Source organism: Hyperolius riggenbachi, chromosome 4 (assembly GCF_040937935.1).
Source record: "Hyperolius riggenbachi isolate aHypRig1 chromosome 4, aHypRig1.pri, whole genome shotgun sequence".
In the NCBI taxonomy this organism is placed as follows: domain Eukaryota; kingdom Metazoa; phylum Chordata; class Amphibia; order Anura; family Hyperoliidae; genus Hyperolius; species Hyperolius riggenbachi.
Genome location: NC_090649.1, coordinates 56,624,249 through 56,648,433, shown reverse-complemented (window position 1 = coordinate 56,648,433; position 24,185 = coordinate 56,624,249). Strand labels below are relative to the sequence as shown.

Sequence of the window (24,185 nt, the reverse complement as noted above, 5' to 3'; positions counted from 1 at the left end):
GACCGGAGCTATGCAGGAAGCGGAGGGAGCGGCGAGAGTGACACTACATTGGTAAACACAGCCCGCTGCGTGTCAACAGCGCAGCTGTGATTTATGGGGCATAGCAGAGCGCAGGGGGGGCCTGGGGGGACACTATATAGCAACAGAGGCTGGGCTGTATAGGCAGACCCAGCCTCTGTGTGTGGATATCATTCTTAAAACCCACCTCGGGTTCTCTTTAAATGCAGGGTAAGCAAATAAACTTCCAGGCCTAAACAAGAACACAGAGTAGTAAAGACCAGCAACAGTCCAGGGTCATACATTGGTAAACAGATATCGCAGTACAGGAGGGCTAGGCAGAAGAGAGGTCAAAGAACGTATCCGAGGTCAAACCAGGCAGCAAACAGTAGTAAAGGTGGCCACTAGCGGTACAATTTCTAGCAAAAAATCGTTAGAGCGATCAGAAATTCTGATCGGATTGGTTGTAAATAATCTCAGTTGATGGGCACAATCGATAACAAACGATTATAAAAACAATCGTCCGATTGAATTTTCGTTGAACCAAAATTTGGATTTTCTTGTTGGTCGTGATAGATAGGAAGCAATGATTGGTTAGTTGATGGTGTAGTGAATGATTTTTTGTCCGATCAGATTTTCTGATCGCTAGAATGATTTTTCGCTAGAAATTGGACCGTTAGTGGCCACCTTAACGATAATCCAGACAATAGGTCGGTTCAGGCAGCAGACAAGGGAGGTCCAGTAAACAAGCAGAGGTCAAAATCCAGATAATCCAATATAACAAGAGCAGGTATACAGAGCACCGAGCAACCAGCAAGCTAGAGCTATCACGGGCAACATGCAACTGTCACAGCAAGGTTTAAATACTGACAGAATCCAATCAGTGGCCGGCCACATGCACACAACAGCCAATCACACACAGGCATTAATCCTGTTTAAGTGTCAGCTGACAGAGAGATCAGCTGACACAGATGGCAATACATGTCAGCTGACTAACCAGTACTGACCAGCAAAACATCCTGACTGTGTGTCAGCTATAGCATACTGGTAAAGGGCATCGCCTCCGACTAGAGAGACCAGGGTTCAATCCCAGCCAGGATAAGCACCATTATATTTATTAAATAAACCCCTGCCTAAGTGTCAGCTGACTATCCTGTCAGCTGACACTACCTCTGCCGCCGCCTCAGACCATACTGCGGCCAAGAGGAGCAAGACATCCGCCCACCAGTATGCACAGAGCGATCCCCAGTGCACGCGTCACCAGCGGAGGACGGCTACCGACATGCGGAAGTGCCAGGACGCGACCCGCTCTTGGTAGATATGGCCACGTCACTGGATCCCGGAGGTAAGTCCCTTACAGTTTTACTGTTAGACCTATATATTGATTTATCTTTGAAACTGGGTGCTTCATAAAGCTCGTCACCTACAGGATCTGCTGCCAATATCTTGGTGGCAGATTCAAATGGAGTCGATGCCTTAATGGGTCAGATTCTGCAGGCCGTATTCAGAAAGTTTGTGGAATTGATGCCTTGATGGGTCAGATTCTGCAGCCACTTGTGGAGTCGATGTCTTGATGGGTCAGATTCTGCAGCCACTTGTGGAGTTGATGCCTTGATGGGTAAGCTTCTGCAGGCACCTGAGGAGTCGAATATCTTGATGGGTCAGATTCTGAAAGGCGCTTGTGGAGTTGATGTCTTGATGGGTCAGCTTCTGCAGGCACTTGTGGAGTTGATATCTTGATGGGTCAGATTCTGCAGACACTTGTGGAGTTGATGCCTTGATGGGTCAGCTTCTGCAGGCACCTGAGGAGTCGATATCTTGATGGGTCAGATTCTGTAGGCGCTTGTGGAGTTGATGTCTTGATGGGTCAGATTCTGCAGGCACTTGTGGAGTTGATATCTTGATGGGTCAGATTCTGCTGACACTTGTGGAGTTGATGCTTTGATGGGTCAGATTCTGCAGGCACTTGTGGAGTCAATGTCTTGATGGGTCAGGTTCTGCAGCCACTTGTGGAGTTGATGCCTTGATGGGTCAAATTCTGCAGACACTTGTGGAGTTGATGCTTTGATTGGTCAGCTTCTGCAGCCACTTGAGGAGTTAATGTCTTGATGAGTCAGATTCTGCAGCCACTTGTGGAGTTGATGTCTTGATGAGTCAGATTCTGCAGACAGCTGTGGAGTCGATGTCTTGATAGGTCAGATTCTGCAGGCACTTGTGGAGTTGATGCCTTGATGGGTCAGATTCTGCAGACAGTTGTGGAGTTGATGCCTTGATGGGTCAGATTCTGCAGCCACTTGTGGAGTTGATGTCTTGATGGGTCAGATTCTGCAAGCACTTGTGGAGTTGATGTCTTGATGGGTCAGATTCTGCAAGCACTTGTGGAGTTGATGCTTTGATGGGTCAGATTCTGCAGGCACTTGTGGAGTTGATGCTTTGATGGGTCAGATTCTGCAGACAGTTGTGGAGTTGATGCCTTGATGGGTCAGATTCTGCAGACAGTTGTGGAGTTGATGCCTTGATGGGTCAGATTCTGCAGCCACTTGTGGAGTTGATGTCTTGATGGGTCAGATTCTGCAGGCACTTCTGGAGTTGATGTCTTGATGGGTCAGATTCTGCAGCCACTTGTGGAGTTGATGTCTTGATGGGTCAGATTCTGCAGGCACTTGTGGAGTTGATGCCTTGAGTCAGATTCTGCAGACACTTGTGGAGTTGATGCTTTGATGGGTCAGATTCTGCAGGCACTTGTGGAGTTGATGCCTTGAGTCAGATTCTGCAGGCACTTGTGGAGTTGATGCCTTGATGGGTCAGATTCTGCAGACACTTGTGGAGTTGATGCCTTGATGGGTCAGATTCTGCAGACAATTGTGGAGTTGATGCCTTGATGGGTCAGAGCTGTTGTAGCAACACAATACCAGATTTTTCAGTTTAATCTTTTCGCTGATCAGTGATGTAGCAATTTTTTAACGAAAAAAGACTTTCATTATAAACAGCATTTATCAGCTGCACACATAGTCTTGTCAGTTTATATTTCCCTCTACCATCTGGCCTCCTGTCCACAATAGGGAAGGATGTTGGGCTGTTCGGTGGATCTTCTTCCTCTTTCTAACCCGCTGGGTAAACTCACAACTTCTGCTTTAAATGCTCCTATTTATTATTTTGGAGAGCTGCCACTGAAAGGCAAACCACCGGCCGGCATCCGTATAGAGCAATCTTTCATATACGAGGGCCAGGCAGGCCTAATTACTTCTGTATTGGGCCATAAAAAACCACGAGCAGTAATGGGAAATGTTGGCAGTATGGTGGATGGGTGGTTTCGTGTCTGTCTTGCTGCTTTATGGTTCAGAGACAGAGTCCCAACAAAACAATGACATCTTCCACTGGATTCCTTACACAAAGGGGCATATTTGTAAAATCCATAAATTTGTCCACTTCACACATCGCCGGGCACTGCGGCATTGTGGAATAGAAACTGCAATTTATTTATAAAGAGTCAAAGTGGGACATTTTTCAAGAGACAAAATATTAGTAGGTTTTTAAAAATCAGTGCAGAACTGTCTCAGACATCCTAAGAAATCACTAAATAGTGCAGATTCCTTCTTAAACTGTTATGAGTAGGAGGAGTTAGGAAGGTCTATCAGGCAGTGCAGCATGAGGGAAATTACTGTTGCTGAGGTAACCAACACATCTGTAGTCAGCAAGCTCTGAGTGAGGGGGGAGGAGCCCTTCACAAATCACATCTAGCCTGCACTGCTGCACTATCTGGAGAACTGCTATTAAGCACTTCTTAAAGAGTAACTGTCAGGCTGCAGAAGCTAATTTAAACCTCTATTCTCCTGTGTTAAACAGTTTAGAAGGAAGCCATAAAGGCATTATTGAAGATAAAAATCTCTCTTACCTTTGATGTGTTCTTATCAGAAAAGCTGTTAGACCTAAGAGGACGCAAGCCGCATACTATACTGCAAAGCATTCTGGGGCCCTCCCCTCGGCTGCTAATGAGACGTTACAGCAGCTTGTAATCAGTCCAGCGCGTAGCACTGATAAATCTCCGGGCAGAGTACACTGCAGGAGTCAGCTATTGTTCCTAGCCACATGGCTCATTAATATTCACTGCGCACTGTGTTATTCAGTACGAGCTTTTCTGTGATCAGGAAGCAGGCAGGACATGACGACACATTTGACAGAAAAACATGGAACCTGCCATGAGCTGTCAGGAGCATCAATCTCTGCATATACTATATAAAAATTCTGTGAAGTACAAACATGGACAGTGAAATGCATATGTAATGTAAGTACAGCCAATCTTTAGCTACTGATATAAGTGTTTATTTTCTCTGAGACCTTATACCTAACAGCTCCTCTTTAATCTGCAGCAGTTTTAGGATGGATTTGCACTTTTCTTAACTGTAGTGCAGCTCTAGAAATCCACGCTAAACTGCCGGTATTATGTAGGATTTGGGAAGTTTCTTATCATGCAGAACAGTTCCCCCTGCTGGTTAGAACAGTTTTAGAAGAAAAAACTGTCGGTAATGCTTTGATAAATCTGGCCCAAAGTTCTTATTGTAACAATTGCATATCTCTGCTGCTGATGTTAAATCGCTCTGGGCACATAAATAAAAATATGGGAAAATCTAGCATGTTTACAGTGGAACCTGACGCCCCTTCCCCCACGTGTCAGTGAGAGGTGCTGACTGCTGTATCTTGTACGAGCGCCGGCCGAATCCATCGTTTTCCTTCCTTACCCCGCCCTCTCTGTGCCACTCCATCATGTGCCACACAATGCCCCTTCGCTCATCTTCATAGCAACAAAATTGCTATTGGCAAACGATCGACCTTCTGATCGATCAGATACTGTTGGATGGTGCCATTCGATTTGCCGATTGTTTTCTTTCAATCACAAATTTATTGATCTTTACTTTCTGATCACAAATTTATGGATTGTTTTTTCAATCGATTTATTCACAATGCTGTTTCGGCACCCAAAATGGAATGTGGCCATGAACTTCCATTAGGTTAATAGCGGCACCCAATTGAACAGGTGCATTATTCCCCCTACTTCCATGCATGGAGCCACATCATAAATCTGTGTCTGTCCACTGATCAATGGGCGTGTGATAGTACTAGCACCAGAAAGGATCACATGACCCAGGCCCAGATTTTACTCACAGGAGCCTATAGGCACAGATGTCCTGACCCCTTAGATTTCTCCCTCCAGGAACCTACAAACCACCACCGAACCGCACTGCAAGTGTGCTGGCTGGCCCAGCTGTCACTTCCCTCTTACTTCCCTTGCCTGTCATAGGTAGCTACAGGTGTCTCTTAGCATTAGGTAGCCAGAGGAACCCTCCGTATTTAGTAGCTAGAGTTGCCCCCAAGTATTAGGTAGCTAGAGGAACCTCAGTATTACGTAGCTAGAGGTGCCCCTGACTGAAGGGAGATCTTGTCAGTAGAATGCGGAGAGCTGAGTGAGTAACCTCTCATTTACACTCTGCTCAGGATCCTGCACGGGGAAAGAGGGAGGGAAGGGAGGGGAGTGATCTGCTGTTCCATCATCAGGCGCCTGTATGCAAGTGCCTACAGTGCCTTATGGTAAACGAGGCCCTGACATGACCTATTCTCCTAGCTCAGAATAGCGGCACCCAATTGAACAGGTACATTATTCCACCTGCTTTCTTGAAGTAAATCGGGGTCCGTCCTCAGATCTCGGGATGTGTGATAGTACTAGAACCAGAAAAGATCACATGACCTATTCTCCTAGCTGAAAATAGGCGCACCCAATTGAACAGGTGTATTATCCCCCTTCTTCTATGCATGGGGCCACACCCTAAATCTGGGTCTGTCCAAAGATCAGCGGTCGCGTATAAGTACGAGCACCAGAAAGTATCACATGACCTATTCTCCTAGCGGAGTTTTAATGTACCGTACGTGATTGTTTTTCAGCTATGGGAGTTTATTTGCAGTACTGAGGATAATTAGCTATAAGTGTTTGCTAGGCAGCCTGTAATTCAGCCTCAATGCGTTGCTAAGCTTGTGCATCATCTCCATGTGCTATTAATCAGCGCTTGCATTGTTTGTGTTCGGCAAACACCATACACAAAAGGCAAAAAATACATCCGCATAAATATAAAGAAATACGCAAAACAACAGTATTTATTTCCCATTTATGTTCCCTGCCAGGAATGGTATTTCCTCTGCGCATGAAGCATAAGGGAATAATCAAGTACTCAATAAGTGCTAGCAAATCAAATCAAATTACGGTAATCTATTTTCAATTTCAGCAGAAAGCATTAGTTAGTTTTCAGCTGAAGTCTCCTGTTGCTCAGTAGAAGCTGGCATTGCTGCTGCACATACACACACACAGGCACAGACACACACAACACACACACACCAACACACAGGCACAGACACACACCGAGACACACACAAACACACACACACCGAGACAAACACACACACACACCGAGACACACACACACACCACACATAGACACACACAGACCACACACACACACACACACACACACACACACACACACACACACACACACACACACACACACACACACACACACACACACACACACACACACACACCACAAACACACAGGCACAGAAACACACAACACACACAGGCACAGGCACAGGCACACACACAACACACACACACACAGGCACAGACACACACAATACACACACACAGGCACAGACACACACACACACACACACAGGCACAGAAACACACACACACACACACACACACACAGGCACAGAAACACACAACACACACACCCAGGCACAGAAACACACAACACACACACCCAGGCACAGAAACACACAACACACACACCAACACACAGGCACAGACACACACACCACACACACACAGACACACACACCACACACACACAGACACACACATAAAAACACACACACACACACCACAAACACACAGACACATAGGCACAGAAACACACAACACACACACACAGGCACAGACACACACACAACACACACCCACAAACAGGCACAGACACACACAACACACACACACCCCACAACACACACACACACCCCACAACACATACACACAAACACAGACCCACACACACACCAACACACACACACATGTATGGGCGTATAGATTGCCATAGCAGCAACCATGGGGCCCTACTCCACTAGGGGCCAGGTACCGGTGGCAGAGCCTACAATCGCTACAGCACAGGGGGACAACTAGGCTACCTACCAGCCAGGTAAGGTAACGTGAGGTAGTGTGGGGGTCTCTGGTGCACAGGACAAGAGTTGAATAAATGTAGGCACCTACTCTTTATTGAACATTAACCCTATCCCTAACCCTATAAAACTGCACCATGGAAAGCTATAGTGCACAAAGGGACTGTTAAACTGCACCAGGGAAATCTATTGGAGAATGGGGGGAACCATAGACTACCAGGGAAATGCTATAAGGGCATGGGAACCAAAAGACCACCAGGGTTAAGCTACAGAGGCATGGGTTGACCACAAGACTACCAAGAAAAGCTGCAGGAGTGCAGCGGGATCATTAGACCACCAGGGAAAGGTATAGGGGCATGGGGGGGGGGGCACTAGACCACCAGGGAAAGGTATAGGGGCATGGGTGGGGGGCACTAGACCACCAGGGACACCTATAGGGCCTGGGAGGACCCCTAGAACTCCAGGGAAAGATATAGGGGCATGGAGGGGGGACCACTAGACCACCAGGAAAACCTATAGGGCCTGGGAGGACCCCTAGATCACCAGGGAAAGATATAGGGGCATGGAGGGGACCACTAGACCACCAGGGAAACCTATAGGGCCTGGGAGGACCCCTAGACCACCAGGGAAAGATATAGGGGCATGGAGGGCACCACTAGACTACCAGGGAAAGCTATAGTGTCTGGGGGGACTACCAGAGAAAGCTATAGGGGCATGGAGGGGACCACTAGACCACCAGGGAAAGCTATAGTGCCTGGGGGACCACTAGACCACCAGGGAAAGCTATAGGACCTGGGGGGACCACTAGACCACCAGGGAAAGCTATAGGGGCACAGGAGGCCTCTACACCACCAGGCAAAACTATGGGGTGTGGGGAAACAATTAGACTACCAAGGAAAGCTAAAGGGAAGTGGGGGGGGGGGACCACTATACTACAAGGGAAATGAATAGCACAGATGTGTAGAGTCTGGCTGGATAGACATCTAACATTAAATCAAGTGTATTCTGAAGGTCAGTGAATAATCAGACAGCCAGATCAAGACCACCAATTGTTTAGACACCTTCTGTCTATTTGGTCCTCGGTTCACACATGTGAATGTTTTGTGCATGCGCACAGGATGTCCCACTGGATGTCCCACTGGATGATGTTGTCAAACTTTCCAATGACGATTGATGGTAAAAAGAGGCGTTGTAACAACAACAACAACTGCATTGTGCCGCAACCCCCCCCCCCCCTCCCAAGAGATCTGTCAGCACCCCGCCCATCACAGTATTTTACTAATCTCCATCAAGGGGCCCCGCTTCTGTACATAATGCAAGGCGGTGTTATAAGTTACCTCCTTCCGGCAGCAGGACAGGTCCTCTTCCCACCTCATCAGCGTACAAGCGCCATACAGCCTCTTACCATGCAGCTTCCTTCCCTGCATGTCATGTGACAGCGATGGAAGCCGCATGGTGATTGGCTGTATGGCGCTTCTACGCTGAAGAGGAGTGAAGAAGACCTGTCCTGCAGCCAGAAGGAAGCAATGTATAACACTCTGCTGGCGCCCCCATCCCAAGCACGGTAGTAAAACTGTCATCTGCTTTCCGCAACGCGTACAAAAATACGCGTTGCCGCATATCTACGCGTGCGGAATGCGGCAACGCGTATTTTTGTGCGCGTTGCGGTCCGCAATAGCGCTAATTGCATTGGTGAATGCGTCCAATAATACGCATGGCGGCCGGCAACTTGTGAGTCGTCAAAAACGAAACTAAGTGACAGCGGGGACCAGAGGATTCCAGAGCGGCGCCGAGGGCACAGGACTGCTGCAGGGGGCTGGCAATAGCCCCAGGTAAGTAAAACTCTATACCCCCCGTTCAGTTAAGGTTCCCTTTAAGGCCGCTATCGAAGCATCCTGGGCCTCCATAACACCTGAGCAGTGCCACAGGCTGATTGCCTCCATGCCACGCCGCATTGAAGCAGTCATTTCTGCAAAAGTATTCCCTACCAAGTATTGAGTGCATAACTGAACGTAATTATTTGAAGGTTGACTTTTTTTGTTTTAAAAACACTTTGCTCTTATTGGTCGGATGAAATATGCTAATTTTTTGAGATAGGAATTTTGGGTTTTCATGAGCTGTATGCCAAAATCATCAATATTAAAACAATAAAAAGGCTTGAACTACTTCAGTTGTGTGTAATGAATCTAAAATATATGAAAGTCTAATGTTTATCAGTACATTACAGAAAATAATGAACTTTATCACAATATGCTAATTTTTTGAGAAGATCCTGTATGTCGTTGGGCTGGTCCAACGACTATCAGCTCAAGGAGAGGGGACCCTTTTCTTGTTCTTGCGGCAAAAGAATGATCACGGCAGGGCAATAAAGTGTTTCAGAAGTCACTCGGTAACAGCGTCTCATGCGGAATGTCATGTTAATCTAAACAGCAGGAAAGATTATTAACTAACCATTAAACCTTGCTCTTCGGACTACTTTCCTTCTCTTATGTATTAGTCATTTTTAGTTTTGTTTTTTATACACTTTGCGATGGTGGTCCTTTAACCACTTTACCTCCGCAGTGCTAAATTTCTCCGTCCCTCTGCGCACTGCTTCTCCCCCAGGGACGGAGAAAGGCGTATGTTTCTGTTTACATGCCTGGAGTGGGCGGGGCAACACGCTCGCACACTCTAGCCAGCCCGCACAGCAGTTGACTAATTGGACATTAGGAACGAGTGTTCCTAAATCCAATTAGAGTCCCCGATTGATGTATGAAGGCTGCTTCAAAGAGAAGCAGTCTTCATAACAAACCGCTGGCACATTGTTATTGTGTCCGTGTGCGCGCGATCACGCGATCGCGCGTGCACCCACCCACCCGCACAGCCCCTGCAGTCCAATGATTGGTTATTGGGGACCCCAGTCCCCAATAACCAATCATACCACATGACAAATAAATGAATGGAGACTGCCTCTGCTTGAGGCAGTCTTCATTCATAACAACAGTTGTAAACAAAGGTGCAGCGCGCGATCGCGCGCCCCCGCGCCGCGCGCACGCACGTGCACACCAGCTCCACAGTCCAATGATTGGTTTTGGGGACCCCAGTCCCCAATAACCAATCATATTGCCTAATAAATAAATGAATGATGACTGCCTGGGAGGAGTGAAAAATGCTCTGGTTTTTAAGGGGAAAACCCCTCAGTTGTGAAGTGGTTAAACTGAAGTGTATAGAACACAACACAGATAATTCCAACTTGTTACCATTACAGGCTGTGGTACAAAATGGAGACCGATCATGTGACCATAACATTCCCAGAAGCACTCAGGACAGGAGACGTACCTCTAGCTTTCTGGAACGGGCGGCCAGGCTCATGGGAATGAGGCTGCTCGGGAAATTAGCTGGAGGGGAAGAGGTGAGATCGTAAAGCGGCAGGAAGCACGCTCATTGATCTGCCATTGACAGTCCTTAAATGATGTCTTGCGGCAGGAGGCAGTGCATCAATTTCCGAGATCTATGGGAGGAAATGAAGAGAAGTCGGATGAGGAGAGGATTATGGTGGAACCGTCAAAACACAAAATTACATTCAGCAATTAAATAAGAACCCAGCTAGGCTTTTACACCTACACAAGCCACATGACAAAATCCAAATATCATAACAAAGCCTTTCCATTGGGAGGGGGAAATAATCACTTCCAAAGTAGAAATTAACGCAGAACTTCCTCTCTGCTCTAAAAGATTAGTCCCGGAATGATAAGATGGTTTTACACTTGAGGTGTGTGTTTGTGGTGCAATGCCCCGCCCCCACCGCATCATACTGCAACGTAAAAACACAACACATGACCCTGCAGCCAGGGCTGTGGAGTCGTTACAAAAATCATCCAATTTATGAAACCACCGACTCCGCCTCCTTAGTCTGATTTTTACAAAGGCTATGGATTTGGTTTAAAAAATCATCCGACTCCAACTCCTCAGTTTATTGAAACCTCTGACTCCAGGTACCCAAAATTGCTCCAACTCCTACTCCACAGCCCTGCCTGCAGTAAAGTACGTCAATAGGGTCACATGCCTTCCCCATGCCTCTCCCCCTGTGACGTACTCCCTGCTGGACAGAAAGTATGTCACTGGGATCCCCGTCGTATTACTGTTGTTCCGCACATGGGCAACGCCGATGCCAAACTTTTTAAAAGGTACTCATCGCCCACTGACTTTTATTACTTCCACCACTGCGTAAGTCTGGCAGAAACACGCTTTAGACTTTGCAGCGGCTTGGCGGCACTTTTGGCGCAGCAGGGCTGTGAAGTCGGAGTCGGAACAAGTTTGGGTACCTGGAGACGGAGTCAATGATTTCATAAACTGAGGAGTCGGAGTCTGATGATTTTGTACAAAAATCCACAGCCCTGGTAAGTATTAGACTAAGGAGTCGGAGTCGGTGGTTTCATAAACGGAGGAGTCGGAAGATTTTTGTACTGACTCCACAGCCCTGCGGCGCAGCGTGACACTTTAAGTGTACTAGGCCCCATTGATGTGCATTGCCATTGCATTACCACAGGGTAAAACAGGGTAACAATGCATACTTGTAATGCAAGTGTAAAAAGGGCTTTATGGAAAAAAATAAATGTATATTACAATTCATGGAAATCTTAACAAAAACCTGAAGTTTTAACTTGGCTTCCCTTTGCAGGGAGTTCTGAAAGGGTTAAGTGTCAATATTTACTGTAATGGGAAAGCAGAGCTTTACTGCAGTCTATTCACAGCTGCTGATAAGAACTAATTGGGCACTTTGATCTGGCTAAACAATACCAGATCAGTGAATTTCTTTAGCAGCTATACTGTATGTGGCATAAAGGAACTCAAGGTGAAAGTGATATGAAAGCTGCCATATTTAATTCCTTTTAAGGGAGTCTGAAGTGAAAATAAACTTACGACATAATGAGTTCTATGTGTAGTACAAATAAGTAATAGAACATTAGTAGCTAAGAACAGAGTCTAATATTGTTTCCAGTACAGGAAGAATTAAGAAACTTCAGTTATCTATGCAAAAGAGCTTCTCTGAGCTCTGCGACCAAAATTTGGGTCTGCGACGGTCCTATTTTCTGAAGCACTTATACTTCAAAGAAACAGTCAGAGACATATTTAGATAAGGTTTTACTGCAGGGGAGTTCAAAGGGTCATTAGCTTTGCTCTGTTTCATGGTTTGTAATTCAAAATATGAGAGAATGATTTAAAGTTATTAAAAAAAAAAAGTCATATAACTGAATATAAAAATATGAGACTCTTTTCTTTGCTCCTAATGTTCTATTAATTATCCGTACTGCACATTCATTAGAAGCAATGCCAATTTCCTGGCTAGCCTGCTGCTCCTTAGAGATGTCGCAAACATCACATTTTCTGTTCGCGAACAGCGAACACGAACTTCTGCAAATGTTTGCGAACAGGCGAATCGCCATAGACTTCAATGAGCAGGTAAAATTTAAAACCTACAAAGACTGTTCATGGCAACAAAAGTGATGGAAAAGTTGTTTCAAGGGGTCTAACATCCGGACTGTGGCATGCCAGAGGGGGATCTATGCCAAAAGCCCCACCAAAAATTACGGAGTTGACGCAGTCATGGACTTTAAAACAGGAGGCAGGTCCGGATTTACATCACAGGAGCCTATAAGCACAGATACCCTGGAACCTTAAACTTCGCCCTCCATGAACCTACAAACTCCCTCTAAACTGCACCACAAGTGTGCTGGCTGGCCCAGCTATTACCTCTACCTTACTTCCCATGTCATGCATAGGAAGCCACCAGTGCTCCTTAGTATTAGGTAGCCAGAAGGTTACCCAATATTAAGTAGCCACAGCTACTAATTTACAAAAAAAAAAAAAAATCAGACTTCACGATAGACAGAGGCTGAGATACCACCAGCTAAAGGGAGATCTTGTCAGTGCAATACAGAGAGCAGGGTGAGTAACCTCTCATTTACGCTCTGCTCGGGACTCTGCATAGGGAAGGAAGGAGGGAGGCGCTTGGGGATGAGAATGAGCCGCCTTTTCATCATTAGGCGGCCGTAGGCACAACCCTACAGTGCCTTACGAAAAATTAAGCCCTGGCAGGAGGTCTGGGGAACTGCAAGGACATCACTGAGGCCCCGGAGGGCATTGATGTATGGCGATTATGTAATAGGAAAGATGGCTAGGCTGTCAGAATAAACGGTTGAGGACAGTAGCATGACTGGTGAGACTGGTGTCAGGGCTAAAGTCAGGAGCAGTGTTGCTTGCGAATGTTCACCAAACTGTTCTGCACTTATACACTTGGGAGAGGTCTGGGAGGAGGCATCGCTAGGACGAATCGCTGGGCAGTGTGTAGCCAGGCAACAGGTCCCTATCAGATCAGATTCCATCATGGTGGAGGGGATCTATCTAATAGTTGATATGACCATACATTGAATAACATATAGATAGCTTTAGACCCCCTCTTAGGCTTGGAACCTGTACAATGCTTCCAGTTTGCTACTAATTTATTTTGTTTGTTTGTTTTTTTTAAATAAAACTTTCTTATACTTACCAGGCGTCCTTCTTCTGTTCGTAGCCCTGCCCCCTAGAGGAAGAGGTCATATGTGCTTCTGTTTGACCAATCAGAGAAGCGCCTGTGACCTCTTCCTTAACCTCCTTAGCAGTATGCCCGACACTGTGTCAGGCATACCGCTCTGTGGCCCCAGGAGTCGCCAATAAATAAATAAATGTGCCAAATGGCTGTAAATCCTCTAGCTAGCACTAGGCTAGCTAGTAAGAGTGTCCGGCACCCCTGGATCCCCCGTTTTTACGTTACCCCCCCGGATCCAGCGATCACGCAGCCTCCCGGCACAGCTCCGGTCTCTCTATGGGGAGGATCGGGTTTGCGCATGGCGTCATCTGCGATCCTCCCCATAGTGAAGACCAGAGCTGTCCCGGGAGGACAGGCTGGGTAATGTATAAACGGGGGAGCGGCGGGGATCGGAGGGTGCCGGAGACTTCTTCTAGCTAGCCTAGTGCTAGCTAGAGGGTTTATAGCCATTTAGCACTTTTATTTAAAAATCGGGCAAAAAGTAACAAAACCTCCTGAGCGGCGTAACGCTCAGGAGGTTAAGGGGCGGAGCTATGGAAGAAAGAAGGAAATACAGAGACCCGGTAAGTATATTAACCCATTCAGGTTCCGTCGTTTTCACTTGAGAAATGTTCACCTCCCATTCATTAGCCTATAACTTTATCACTACTTATCACAATGAACTGATCTATATCTTGTTTTTTCCGCCACCAATTAGGCTTTCTTTGGGGGGTACATTTTGCTAAGAGCCACTGTACTGTAAATGCATTTTAACAGGAAGAATAAGAAAAAAACGGAAAAAATCATTATTTCTCAGTTTTCAGCCATTATAGTTTTAAAATAATACATGCCTCCATAATTAAAACTCACGTTTTGTATTTGCCCATATGTCCCGGTTATTACACCGTCAAAATTATGTCCCTATCACAATGTATGGCGACAATATTTTATTTGGAAATAAAGGTGCATTTTTTCCGTTTTGCTCCCATCACTATTAACAAGTTTAAAATAAAAAAAAATAGAAATATTTCATCTTTACATTGATATTTAAAAAGTTTAGACCCTTAGGTAAATATTTACATGTTTTTTTTTTTTTTTTTATTGTAATGGGTTTTTTTTTTTATACTAAACATTTTATTTGGGTATTTTTGGGAGGGTGGGATGTAAAGTATAGTTTTATAATGTAATTGTGTGTTATGTTTAACTTTTTTTTAATTTTAGTTGTAGTTTTACTTTTTGGCCACAAGATGGCGGCCATGAGTTTGTTTACATGACGTCACTCTAAGCGTAACACACGCTTAGAGTGACGCATTGGGAAGGGAACGGCCAGAAAAGGCGCAGCTTCCGAGAGAAGCTGTCGCTTTTTCAGCGGGGGAGAGGAATCAGTGATCGGGCACCATAGCCCGATACATTGATTCCTTGGCTACCGAATCCGCGGCCGGGAGTGCGCGTGCACGATCGGCCGCGGGAGTGCGCGGGAGCGCGCATGGTTCCTGGACGTAGTTTCTACGTCCAGGAACCAAAATAGGTTAAAGTCTTTTACAAAGCTAATTGCTCAGGCCCCAAAGTGCTGCATAATAGCTTTGATAAGCAATTTATGCAGCGCTTACATACTTTGCATTGAGCGCCCTAGTGGGTTTCAACCCTTAGAATTAAACAGCTTCCTATGTCTCTACTGGAGGCGACCACCATCACTTCCTGTTGCACCTGTGGCTACAGGAACTGGATAACAAGATTAAAAAAAAAAAAAAAAAAAAAAACTTGTAAGAATTCCAACGATTCCCCACTCTGTACAAACCTAGGGCTGTGGAGTCAGAACATAGACTTACCTTAGACTCCTCGACTCTGACTCCTCTAATTTGCATATAACAATCTTGTTAATCGAAAGTATATAACATGTAAAAGGCATTTCATCACTGCCAAAGCTTAGGAATTTTAAAGCTATATTAAGATGGCATCTGCTTTTGGGAACAAAAACCAAGCTGACACTATACCCTGTCGGCCATCTCGGCCTGCCATTGCCAATGTGAAGGCTTCAGCATGTCGCCGGCGCCCCATATCGGCCAGATTGCAGCGCACAGCCCTGACACCTTACAGAAAAAGGCCTCTACCTTTTCTATATCTGATATAGAAAAGGCCAGGGCCATTTTTGCAAGGCGACAAATCTGTGCACTGGAAACCAGCTGATATGGGGTTCCAGTGAATTTTTTTTAAACAGACAATGGGCTTGATTTACAAAACCATGGTAACGCATAGCACAACCGCGCTATGCGTTTATCACGCAATGTAATGCGTATAAGGGTTTGCACGCGTAAAGATTTATGTGCGCGCACTAACAAAGGTTGTCGAGCGCAAACCTTCACGCACATTACATTGCGCGCTAAACCTACCACAGCACAAGTAACTTGTTTTTTGATTGGTTTATTTCAGGTTTGTGGACTAAGCACTGCTATTACTGTATATACAGCACAAGTTTTTTATGGTGACTATTACAGTAGAATAGTAAACTTTCATACAGTAAACCTTTGGATATAGTAAACTCAGTCCTCAGGTCCCAACAAGTGCGACTGTATAAATATACAATTTTTCACCCAGGGGCATAGCTAGAAATCACTGCCCCCCCCCCCCCCCAACAGAAGTTGGAAATGCAAAAAAAAAATAAAGCAAAAAAAACTTACAGTATAGGTAGCCAGTTATAGGTACCCCCAGTATAGATAGCCACTTATAGATGCCCCAGTATAGATAGCCAGTTATAGGTTCTCCCAGTATAGGTAGCCAGTTATAGGTGCCCCCAGTAGCCGCTGTGTGTGCCCGCTGCACCCCTTCCTGTGCTAAACCCCCCTCTGCCCCTAAAAACGGCCCTGGTCGGGTCCCAGAGCCAAAGGCCCCACTGAGGCTTCTCCCCCTATGGGCCCCCCACGGATGCACCCATTGCGGGGTCAATTTGTATGCCTCTGCAATGACTAATCCCGCTATAGTAAACTTCTGATATAGTAAACTACTTTTCCTGGTCCCTTGGAGTTTACTATAAAGGGATTCTACTGTATCAGAGATATAGAACATTTTATCATATTCTGTCTTTTAATTACAGTTTAAATTTATTAGGAGTCGGAGTTGGTGCATTTTGTTCCCGGCTCCAGGTACCCAAAATTGCTCCGACTCCTCGACTCTGACTCCACAGCCCTGCACAAGATGTAGGATAGTTTTGAATGCAGTTCTGCTTCAAATGAATACTGCACTCTACACTGGGCTGTGTAAGGCGACATCATCCTGCTGGTACATAAATCAATCTCGCCTATCTTGGTCATATTGAACCGGGGTTTTTGAGTTTATTTTGTATCTTGGCTAATGGACTATGAGATCCTAACACAGCAGCGGGCAGCCATCAAGCAGCAGCAGTGCGGAGGGATGAACTATTCTTTATACTCTATGACTCCGCACTCCTCGCTTTCTCTCCCATGCACAGTCACAAAAACACATTGACGCTGAACTCAGCTATGTGGGTTGAAAGCCTTTGTCTATCGGGAAGTTTGATTTTTTTTCTTTTAAATTAGACAAGCGAAGGTTTGCCTGTATGTACCCAGGTGCAACGCAGAGAATGAGCAGTGAGGGCTGGTTCACACAAGCGGTAAATACGTTTTCGCTGGCCGCCGAAAGCTGAAGCTCGGGTACAAAATATCATACTTACCTAAGAAGGAAGCCTATGAACCCTATAAAGCAGAGGTGGCCACACTTTTTCGGCTTGTGAGCTACTTTAAAAAATTAGCAAGTCAAAATGATCCACCCATGTACAATGTTGGGAGCACATTTGTATATACAGAATGGAAACTGTAGTGGAATCGGGATCTACAAACACACAGACAAACACAGAACGTTTATATTGCGCTTTTCTCTTGGCGGACTCAAAGCGCCAGAGCTGCAGCCACTAGGACGTTCTCCATAGGCAGTAGCAGTGTTAGGGAGACTTGCCTAAGGTCTCCTACTCAATAGCTTCTGGCTTACTGAACAGGCAGAGCCGAGATTCGAACCCAGGTCTCCTGTGTCAGAGGCAGAGCCCTTAACCATTACACCTTCCAGCCATCTACCATGAAGTCCTTCGCGATCGTAGATCGTGATCTACCTAATGGGCACCCCTACTATAAAGGCTTCCACGCCATCCTTTGGTCCAATGTTGCTGAGCGCAGACCCTTCAAAAGGTTACCGACAAGAGCTTGTAGGTAGTCTGATTGGGGCCGCACTCCTCTTCGCGCAGGCGCAGTATAGTCGCGCTTGGGCATTGGCATTAAGCCGGAGCTGCCTAAATCATTTGGTGATGGGTAGGATGGAGGCACCCAATGTGTGTTCTATTTTAGTGTTTTCAAATATAAATAAAAAAATAATAAAAAAGAGAGACAAATGCTTACCTCTCCAGAAGATATAGACACCAGATCAACTGGAAAAAAGTTTTTATACATAAAGCAATCTGACAACGCGTTTCACAGGTCATGGCCCGCTTCCTCAGGTCAATACAAAGTGCCTTGATAGCATAGGGGATATAGTGTAGATAGAGTGATTAGAGGCGCCTACACTATATCCCTATGCTATCAAGGCATTTGGTATTATTATTACTATTTAGTATTTATATAGTGCCAACACCTTATGCAGCGCTGTACAGTATATATATATATATATATATATATATATATATATATATATATTGTCTTTCACTAAATGTCCCTCACAGGAGCTCACAATCTAGTCCCTACCGCTGTCATATGTCTATGTATGTATCACGTAGTGTATGTATCATAGTCTAGGGCAAATTTAGGGGGGAGCCAATTAACTTATCTGTATGTTTTTGGGATGTGGGAGGAAACCGAAGTACCCAGAGGAAACCAATGCAGACAAGGGGAGAACATGGTTTCTGACATGTAGATAGGACTATTCCCAACGAAAACTGAGTCTAAATTAAATATATTGCACCATGATAAGTGCCCCATCAGATGTGAACAAACTGCATAAACCCAAAGAGAAAAGATCATCTGCATGGGCAAAAAATCAAATAACACAAAACCAAAATAAAGCTTCATCACTAAAATCTTTATTGTAAACACTGCGACAAGAATGAGTTAAAAACATCTAAAATATAGGGATGATAGATACTGGGGGACTGCTGATACAATGATCAAAAAATGACATGAAATATAAATGTATATGGTCAAAACCAAAACTAATGAGCATAAATGGCACTAGACAGAAATAACAGAAGTATGTCATCAGTGATAAATCACTACAACAAATGCTGGCACTATTATTATTATTATTATTATTTAGTATTTATATAGCGCCGACATATTACGCAGCGCTGTACAGTGTATATATATATTGTCTTGTCACTAACTGTCCCTCAAAGGAGCTCACAATCTAATCCCTACCATCGCCATATGTCTATATTATGTAGTGAACGTACTGTAGTCTAGGGCCAATTTTTAGGGGGAGCCAATTAACTTATCCGTATGTTTTTGGAATGTGGGAGGAAACCGGAGTGCCCGGAGGAAACCCACGCAGACACGGAGAGAACATACAAACTCTTTGCAGATAGTGCCCTGGGTGGGATTCGAACCAGGGACCCAGCGCTGCAAGGCGAGAGAGCTAACCACTACGCCACCGTGCTGCCCATACAGCCCTAATACCCTAATACTCCAGTGGAACATGTAACCACTAGAGTAAAGCAATATGCAATACAAAAAGACTTGAAAAGATCAGGGATGGCTGGGTATGAACATATAACCAGGACCTCTCGCAATGTATAATGCAGTATACCTGAAAAAATATCTAAGGCAAGCACCTGCCAAACCCACACTATAAGTCAAAAAAGTGCGCAGAAGACATACCTGTCAGTGCATGTATCAGTCATCAAAGCGTCCCCGAGTGTCCCCCTCCACGCGTATCGCGGCAACGCCGCTTTCTCAAGACCTCTTTTTGTATTGCATATTGCTTTACTCCAGTAGTTACATGTTCCACTGGAGTATTAGTGCCAGCATTTGTTGTAGTGATTTATCACTGATGACATACTTCTGTTATTTCTGTCTAGTGCCATTTATGCTCATTAGTTTTGGTTTTGACCATATACATTTATATTTCATGTCATTTTTTGATCATTGTATCAGCAGTCCCCCAGTATCTATCATCCCTATATTTTAGATGTTTTTAACTCATTCTTGTCGCAGTGTTTACAATAAAGATTTTGGTGATGAAGCTTTATTTTGGTTTTGTGTTATTTGATTTTTTTGCCCATGCAGATGATCTTTTCTCTTTGGGTTTATGTAGATAGGACTATTCACATCAAGTGGTAAAGCAGATTGCCTAATGTTCAGCCATATCTAATTCAGTTCTCTTTCCAGTATGCTTGGGCTCTCAACATAAAAGAGATGACACGAGGGACAGTAAGCAAAAAGGAACTGTAGTGAAAATAACAATGAATAAAATTACTTCTTTTTACAACATTCTTTTATAGAGGATTTAGTTCTGTGTTCATCCATTGTAAAATCTTTCCTCTCCCTGATTTGCATTTTGAAATTTAATCACTGGTGGTGACATCTTTAGCTCTGCCAGGTGATCTGTGCGGAATGTTTGTTACTGAGAGTTCTATGCACAAAGGGAGATACTGCTTGCCTGGCAGTTGGAAAAAGCCATTATTTCCCACAATGCAACAAGGTTCACAGACAGGAAACTGTCAGGACCATGGTCATGGCATCACAACCTGGGAGGGGTTTTCACCACAATATCAGCCACGCAGCCCCCCTGATGATCTATCTATTAGAGAAAAGGTATAGATTTCTCATAGGGGGTATCGGCTACTGATTGGGATAAAGTTCAATCCTTGGTTAAAGTTTCTCTTTAAGAATTATTTCCTGACATCTTTGAAATGCACATAGTTGTCATAAAGGGAATACATTCTTTCTTTACTTTGGGAAAATTGAATTACCCTTTAACTTTATAGCAGCCTTTATAACTTCATTGCAGCTTTTATCTTATATGAGAATATGCATTGCGCTCTAAACTTTAATGGCTTCTAGAAACTTTGGATGACTGCTCTGCATTCCTGCAGCTGTAGCGCATAGCTGACATTTTTCGCATAGATGTAGCGCTGTGGCCATTATATATCTAAGGCAGCTCTTGAGAGTCTATTCTGCGCGCTTCTACCAAGCACAATGCAATTCCAAGGAAAGAGAAACCTCTGAATGCAGAAGCTGCTGAATCATTAGCCGATCCTGTTCAGTCTGTTAGGATTCTGCTCTGTGGGGCGACGATTGCATTAGAAACTGACAAGGAGCAAGCCTGGCTTTGTTTGCTAAATTCCAGCAGAATATACGCTTGGAGTACATCCAGATGCAAAGTTCTGCCTGCCAAAGTACTTGTAATGGTGTTTAGGTTCAGCCACTCTTGTGATCCACACATCCTTGTTACCCTGCATAGCAGGAGGAAGGGTCCTCCCTGTTGTCTGCCCCTCTCAAGGTAGCTCATTGATTTTAAAGTGGGGTAAAACTCTGCCAGAAGATTCAATAAAAATGTGTTCTCCTACTTTTTATTACTAATACAGTTATACAGTGGGATGTGAAGGTTTGGGCAACCTTGTTAAAGAGACTCTGAAGCGAGAATAAATCTCGCTTCAGCTCTCATATATAGCAGGGGCATGTGTGCCCCTGCTAAAACGCTGCTATCCCGCGGCTGAACGAGGGTCCCTGACCCCTCAACCCACCCCCCGCAAACCTTGGTCGCAGACTTGGTCGCTGATTTTTCTTCCTGGAGGCAGGGCTAACGGCTTCAGCCCTGCCTCCCAGCGCGTCTATCAGACGCGCATCGCCGCTTCTCCCCCGCCCCTCTCAGTGAAGGAAGACTGAGAGGGGCGGGGAGAGGCGGAGGTATGCGTCTGACAGACGCGTGTGGGGCAGGGCTGCAGCGGTTAGCCCTGCCCCAATGCGGAAGCGCTCCCCCGCTGCACCGAGGGGATTTGGGGGTGAAGGGACCCCCGTTAAGCCGCGGGATAGCAGCGTTTTAGCAGGGGCACACATGCCCCTGCTATCTATGAGGTCTGACGCAAGATTTATTCTCGCTTCAGACTCTCTTTAAAGACACTGAAGTGAAAAAAAAAATGATGATATTATGATTTGTATGTGTAGCACAGCTAAGAAATAAAACATTAAGATCAGATACATCAGTGTAATTGTTTCCAGTACAGGAAGAGTTGAGAAACTCCAGTTGTTATCTCTATGCAAACAAGCCATTAAGCTCTCCGACTAAGTTAGTCCTGGAGAGGGCTGTTATCTGACTTTTATTATCTCAACTGTTCCTGGACTATTTACTTTTCCTCTGCTAGAGGAGAGGTCATTACTTCACAGACTGCTCTGAAAGACTCATTTTGAATGCTGAGTGTTGTGTAATCTGCACATATTATAGAATGATGCAATGTTAGAAAAAACACTATATACCTGAAAATAAAAGTATGAGAATATTTTCTTTGCTGCTAATCTTCTAGTAATTATTCATAGTACACAACCAATTCACTATATCATTATTATTTTTTTTTCGCTTCAGTGTCTCTTTAATTGTCATGATTTTCCAGTATAAATTGTTGGTTGTTACGATAAAAACACACACAGTGATATTTGAGAAGTGATATGAAGTTTATTGGATTTTCAGAAAGTGCACAATATTTTTTTAAATACAATTAGGCAGGCACATAAATTTGGGCACTGTTGTAATTGTATTGATTCCAAAACCTTTAGAACTAATTATTGGAACTCAAATTGGCTTGGTAAGCTCAGTGACCCCTGACCTACATACACAGGTGAATCCAATTATGAGAAAGAGTATTTAAGGGAGTCAATTGTAAGTTTCCCTCCTCTTTTATTTTTTTATGAAGAGTAGCAACATGGGGGCTCAAAACAACTCTCAAATGACCTGAAGACAAAGATTGGTCACCATCATGGTTTAGGGGAAGCTATCTCAGAGCTGTCTCAGAGATTTTAGCTTTTAGCAACATATTAAGGAAATGGAAGACCACAGGCTCAGTTCAAGTTAAAGAGACACTGAAGCGAAAAAAAAATATATGATATAATGAATTGGTTGTGTACTATGAATAATTACTAGAAGATTAGCAGCAAAGAAAATATTCGCATATTTTTATTTTCAGGTATATAGTGTTTTTTCTAACATTGCATTATCCTATAATATGTGCAGATTACACAACACTCAGCATTCAAAATGAGTCTTTCAGAGCAGTATGTGAAGTAATGACCTCTCCTCTAGCAGAGGAAAAGTAAACAGTTCAATTACAGTTGAGATAATAAAAGTCAGATAACAGCCCTCTCCACGACTAACTTAGGGCTGGTTCAGACGGGCGTTTTTGTGGCGTTTAACGCAGCGTTTCAGACGCAGCGTTTCAGATGCAGCGTTTTTTGGGATCTACTGCTATCCCATGCAAGTGAATGGGAGCGTTTAGAGCTGGCTTTTGCAGGCTTTCATGAAAGCCTGGCAGTAGATCCCAGCGTTGCGTCTAGTCTCAAAAGCAACATGCTGCTTTCAGAGGCAGTAAACGCGAGGAAACAATAGCAGAGACCAGAACTGCTAGCCTTGAACGCTTTACAAAAGCCTTCAAAAGCTAGCTTTTAAACGCTGGCGTTTGAACGCAATGCCAAGCAAAAGCTCAGCAGACGCCCGTGTGAACCAGCCCTTAGTCAGAGAGCTTAATAGCTTTTTTGCATAGAGATAACAACTGGAGTTTCTCAACTCTTCCTGTACTGGAAACAATTAGACTGATGTATCTGATCTTAATGTTTTTTTTCTTAGCTGTACTACACATACAAATCATAATATCATCATTTTTTTTTCGCTTCAGTGTCTCTTTAAAGAGAACCCGAGGTGGGAATTACTTTTACTATTGGGGCACAGAGGCTGGTTGTGCGCACTAAGACCAGCCTCTGTTGCCCCATCGTGTGCCTCCATGTCCCCCCTGCTCGCCGCTATACCCCCCGCATTGCTGGCGACACGCAGCGTGTCGCCAGCTCAATGTTTACCTTGCGCTGTCAGTCAGCGCTGCTCCCCTGCCTCCTCCGCATCGGCGCACCCGCCCGTGTCCCTTCCCTCCCGCTGATAGGAGGGAAGTGACGCGGCGGGTGGCGCCGATGCGGAGGAGGCGGGGGAGCGGCGCTGACTGACAGCGCAAGGTAAACATTGAGCTGGCGACACAGCCAGCAATGCGGGGGGTATAGCGGCGAGCAGGGGGGACATGGAGGCACACGATGGGGCAACAGAGGCTGGTCTTAGTGCGCACAACCAGCCTCTGTGCCCCAATAGTAAAAGTAATTCCCACCTCGGGTTCTCTTTAAGGCTCGAAGTGGCAGACCAAGAAAAATCTCGGATAAACAGAAGC

General features: G+C 45.0%; 1 protein-coding gene across 3 annotated transcripts in view; it reads right to left on the bottom strand.

The window, feature by feature from the left end:
• NCOA1 (nuclear receptor coactivator 1) overlaps positions 1 to 24,185 on the bottom strand; it is a 712,820-nt gene that overhangs the window by 526,550 nt on the left and 162,085 nt on the right. For all 3 annotated transcript variants that reach the window (XM_068280070.1, XM_068280071.1, XM_068280073.1), the window contains one exon: positions 10,543 to 10,714. The gene's annotated coding sequence lies outside the window, so the exon portion shown is untranslated. The remainder of the gene's footprint in view (positions 1 to 10,542; positions 10,715 to 24,185) is intronic.